This window comes from Lathyrus oleraceus, chromosome 3 (assembly GCF_024323335.1).
Source record: "Lathyrus oleraceus cultivar Zhongwan6 chromosome 3, CAAS_Psat_ZW6_1.0, whole genome shotgun sequence".
Classification (NCBI taxonomy): Eukaryota; Viridiplantae; Streptophyta; class Magnoliopsida; order Fabales; family Fabaceae; genus Lathyrus; species Lathyrus oleraceus.
The window spans coordinates 409,489,723-409,495,722 of NC_066581.1; positions in this window are offsets into that span (position 1 = coordinate 409,489,723).

A 6,000-nucleotide genomic window follows, 5' to 3' on the forward strand; every position below is an offset into this window, starting at 1 on the left:
CTTCTGAAGTTTCGATGCCACAATCTCTTGTGCCATAACTCACTGTCACCTTTATCTCCTTCCGTACTAAGGCAATTAGTTTCAGCTATATTCACATTCACTTTGAATTTTATTTTGCTCCCATGTTCAGATTGCATAATCAGCTTATGGTCAGAATCATACAACTTCAAGAGATTTCCCTTTATAGCAAATAAGAAACCTTTCTCAATTAGCTTACCTACACTCATCAGATTGCTCTTCATGCAAGTAACATACCAAACGTCCTTGATCATAATAGTTTCTCCATTCTTCCCTATGACCTTGACATTTCCCATTTCTTCAGCATTCAAATACTTATCATCGATACATATCATTTTGTACTCTTTCTAAATTCAAAATTAATCAGCCACTGTTTGTTTCCAATTAGGTGATTTGAGCAGCCAATGTCCATATACCACTAGTCTACAAAATATCCACCATCAGATTCAAAATCCACCAATAGCATAGGTTCATCATCAGAATCTTCTCTGGCCATGTTTACTTCTTCTAATTTCCTTTCCTTGTTTGACCAATAGTCAACTGTAAAGTGGCAAACGTTATTTCAACAGTAGCATTGAACATTCTTCTTGTCAAACTTCTCATTTGCCTTCTAATGTTTCTTCTCATCAGAATTAGAGCATTCTAAGTTCTGATAACCACCACCACATATCTTCTTGGCCTTTGACCAAGACTGCTTCTGATTCTTCTTACCAGAAGATACTTTTAGTGCATGCTCTACCTCTCTTTCAGAGTTTCTCTCAGTCAGATGCAACTCTAGTGCCTCTAAACTACTATGCAGCTCTTCAATTCTCGTGGTGCTGAGGTCTTAGAGTGTTCAATTTCTACAAAAATGTAATCAAGTTGATGATTAAGTGATCTCAAGACCTTTTCAATGATTACTAGAGAGTTTCTCTATAATATTTCACCTAATTTATGATCAAAATCACTCTGGAGATGTAATCAGATGCCTTCTCAATGTTCTTCATATTAAGATTCTCATACTTCTTTCGTAGAGACCAAAGTTTCACCTTCTTCACAAACGCACTATCATCGTAGAACCGTACCAGTGTGTCCCACACAGCCTTTATCGTCATTGAATCAACGATCTTCTCAAACACATTTGTACCCACACACTGATGGATATGTTGTTGGTGTAAGCCCTAGAGGCCAATACTTGTGGTACTTGTATCAAATTATTTATTAATAATAAAAGGTTTTTTCTTTATTATGTTTGTCTAATAAAGTCCCTAGAATAGATAGTCCGTTTAGTGTATCAAGTGTGACTTAATCATGAGATCACATTAAACATAAGGACACTATTCTTAAAGTATCCATAATCGAGCTTTATTGTGAAGTGGGATAACATTAAAGCATTAAGACTATTATGTATATAGACTGATGATCACATATCATGGATCATGGATAAGGAGTTATCAAGTCTTAAACATAGGTATGAATATTAAGAGTAGTATTTATACTGGATTGACCTGCTATGAGAATACTATATAGAATGTTATGAAAAGTGTCATAAGTTATTCTCATGGTGATAATGGTGTATACCACCCTTCGACCTGAAGCCACTATGGACCCTAGATGTAGAGTCGAGTGCCTTATTGCTGATCAAACATTGTCCATAACTGGATGACCATAAAGATAGTTGATGGGTACTCCATGAAGCATGCTAAGGGACATGAGTGATCTAGATTGAATTTTCCCATCTTGCGTAACAGGATAAATGTCTATGGGCCCAATATAGATATAAGGGAAAAAAGGGACAAGGATGACACGGTCTATGCCTTGTGTTCAATATAGATATAAGGGAAAAAGGGTAATTGTACACATAAGTATTATCACAAAAGGATTTGTCAGATCACATGACATTTTCGTGTCTTGGGTAGCAGTGATGTGTTGCTAGATACTGCACACTGTTTATTATGTTAAATACGTGATTTAATATAATTGCCAATGCCGCGAAATCCCACAGGGTCACACACAAAAGGACAAATTGATGAGAGATAGAGTAACTAAGGAATACCGAAGTGTACGGTGCACTTAAGTGAATTGTATAACATCGTAAGATACGGTGTACTTAAGTAGAATACGAAATATGGTAAGGCACCATGCGCTTAAGTGATTTTTGGCATATTATAAGATATGGGCCACATACACTTCAGTGGGCTTTTTAGCTTGCAGCCCATACAATGGTTCTATAAATAGAACCCTTGTGTAGAAGCATTTGTGTAGTTGCAATTTCTTTTCTCTCTCTCTCACTCAAAGCCTTCATTCGTCGCAGCTAACACTATGATTGAAGGAATCCGTTCGTGTGGACTGAGTAAAGGTATTGTCATCGTTCAACGTTCGTGATCGCTCCGTATATCTGCATCAAAGGTTACAATCACCACAAGAGGTAACAATTCTATCACTGATCATGCTCATTCGTAAGGATCACTAAATGAGAAATTTTAAATTCCGTTGCATTTTGGATCTCTCCTCTCCTTCAGTGGTATCAGAGCCACTTACAAAACCATGCATCTGATAGCTGTTTATTTTCTGTATTTTCTGTATTAATATGATTAAAAGACAGAATGAATCAAAGAATAAACGAGTAATTAAATTTGGCATCATGTGTGTACGATTTGGATGATTGATGTTGACTATGCTTCGGAATCCTACATTAGTATGGTGAAGCAGCGATACATCGATCATCCATAGGTTATGCAATTGAGATCGATCAAGTTATATATATGATATAAGTAATCCTGATGCAAAATACGGTATATATGATATACTGTTTCTGTTTAGTTCATTCAAACACTTAATGGTTGTTTTCCTCTGAGTGATCAATGGTCGTGTGCTTATTGATCCGACATTAGTATGGTGAAGCAATGACGTGTTGATCAATCATACTGAATTAACAATCGAGATGTGTTTGACGGTCTGAAATTGATGCATTAGGGTTGATGACGACACAAGGGTTGTGTTGTCAAAGAGTTATGCGATTAGGGTTGTGACTGCGCAAGAGTTGTGCTTTAAAGTATCAAGTGTTGATGCAAAAAATGATGTCGATTATGGTTGTGGCAGCGGACCCCCGGCTAACACTGCGTAGTGTGATCGGTCGCCGAAATTTAATTTGGTTTTAATTAATTAAAAGAATTAAAATTAATAATAATAATATGTTTATTAGTATTGTCTTATGGTGATCGGTTATGGCCTTAGTTTTCCTTTATTTTATTTTGGGTTTTTAAAATACGACCTGCGTGTCGTGCCTCTCTTTTAATCTCATAATGTAACTTCTTTGCTTATCTCACTCCCTCGTATGTAAAACGAGTTTCTTTTATGTAATGTAATGTAATGTTATGAAGAAAGAGAAGAATTCAATATCAAAGGAGGACAACCTTGAAGATCTTGCTTGGAGAAGCTTAGATCGTTATTAGGTTAACTTAGGTTCTCTCATTGGCTTGGGAGAACAATTGCGCTAGGGGCCATAACTGTTTCATTATGTATGTTGATGCATATGAATGTATGTTGATGCATGTGAGAGACAATTTATATGATAAATAAGTCGGCAAGATCAGAATAATTGCAAATTCCCTCAAATTAAATATTAAGTTTATGCTTTCCAAGTTTTAGCACTCATCAAGACTAGTATCGAATAATGTAGGTTTCGCCTACACGAGGTGCATGTTCTATATTAGTAAGGTGCAATGGGATAATTGTAATATCCAATTTCTAAAACAATGGGTCAAACTTAACTAAATAAATTATAATAAGATTATATATGTTTAGAAGCTAAGAGTTGGAAATGATCCATGTGATGGATTAGAATAAGGAGTTATTCACCCAACTAAAATATTCGAGAGTTGTATTAGATACAATTGGAAGGAGTTCCTACCTAAATAACCTAGTTTTTTGTAATCTACCTACGCGGACTTAAAACAAAGTGAAATGTGGATCTCGACCCAATAGAAAATCTTCCAACGGGATTTTCCGAATCAAATGGTGAGGGTCATTTGTTTTGAGTAAAATAGTGGGAGCATATTTAATTAAAGGCCTAATTAAATATGTTATTCATACTTATGTTTTCATTATTTTCATGTAGATCACCATGACAACAAACACCTCTAACAACATTTTGCGATCAATCCTTGACAAGGAAAAATTGTCTGGGACAAATTTTTCTGGATTGGCACTGAAATCTGAGGATTGTCCTCAAACATGATAGAAAGTTGTATGTCTTGGAGAAACCTGTTCCTAAAGAGAACTCTCCTAGTTCTGCACCTAAGGCAGAAAGAGATGCTTATAAGAAGCATGTCGACAATGCCAACGAAACTGCTTATCTCATGCTAGCTACCATGAACTCAGAATTGCAAAAGCAATATGAGAACATGGCAGCGTTCGATATGATCGAACACCTGAAGATGCTCTATCAAGAGCAAGCAAGGCATGAAAGATTTGAAGTTTCAAAAGCCCCTTTTCAAGGCAAGTTAGCTGAGGGAGCCCCTGTATGTCCCCATGTGCTCAAGATGATTGGGTATGTGGAAAACCTTGAGAGGTTGGGTTTTCCCCTCGGAAAGGAACTTGCGACTAATTTGATCTTGCAATCGTTGCCAGATAGATTCAGTCAATTTTTCCTAAATTTCAATAGGAATGATATGGACAAATCTCTTCCTGAACTGCTAGCCATGTTAAGAACTGCTGAGCAGAATCTGAAGTCAAAAGGGAAGTCCATTTTGATGATCAAAAATGGAAAGAGACAGAACAAAATACCCACCAAGCTGGGTGATAAAGGGAAAGGCAAGAAAGTTGTCAAACCCAAACCCACTGTTGCTGGTTTGAAGCCTAGTGGAGGCATAGCAAAGGAAGGCACCTGCTTCCATTGCGGTAAGACTGGACACTGGAAGAGAAACTGCCCAAAGTACCTGGAAGATAAGAAGAATGGAGTAGAGACTTCAACTTCAGGTATTTTTGTTATTGAAATTAATTTATCTACTTCTACATCATGGGTATTAGATACTGGATGTGGTTCTCACATTTGTACGAATGTGCAGGGGCTAAAAAGGAGTAGAGATTTGGCAAAAGGTGAAGTTGACCTACGAGTTGGCAATGGAGCAAAGGTTATTGCTTTAGCCGTAGGAACTTATGTATTGACTTTACCTAGTGGTTTAATAATTCAGTTAGAGAACTGTTATTATGTACCTGCAATTAGCAGGAATATTATCTCCGTTTCTTGTTTGGATAAGTTTGGTTTTTCATTTATAATAAAGAACAATTGTTGCTCGATTTATTTGAATGATATATTCTATGCTACTGCACAAATGAACAATGGACTATATGTCCTTGATCTTGAAATGACTATTTATAAAATTAATACTAAAAGGATGAAACCTAATGAGTTAAATCCAACATACCTTTGGCATTGTCGATTAGGCCACATAAATGAGAAACGCATTTCCAAACACCATAAGGATGGACTCTTGGACTCTTTTGATTATGAATCATATGAGACATGCAAATATTTTTTAATTGGAAAGATGACAAAGTCTCCATTCACAGGAAAAGGTGAAAGAGCTAATGATCTTTTAGCCATCATACATACTGATGTGTGTGAACCACTGAACATACCAGCCAGAGGAGGTTTTCAGTACTTCATCACATTTACTGATGATTTCAGTAGATATTGTTATGTGTATTTAATGAAACACAAATCAGAGTCCTTTGAAAAGTTCAAGGAATTCAAGAATGAAGTATAAAACCAACTAGGTAAGAATATAAAAACTCTTCGATCAGATCGAGGTGGTGAGTATTTAAGCCTAGAGTTTGATGACCATCTGATAGAGTGTGGGATCCTATCCCAACTTACTCCTCCTGGAACACCCCAATGGAATGGTGTATCTGAGAGAAGAAATCGAAACCTGTTAGACATTGTCCGATCCATGATGAGTCACGCCGATCTTCCAAACTCCTTTTGGGGACATGCACTAT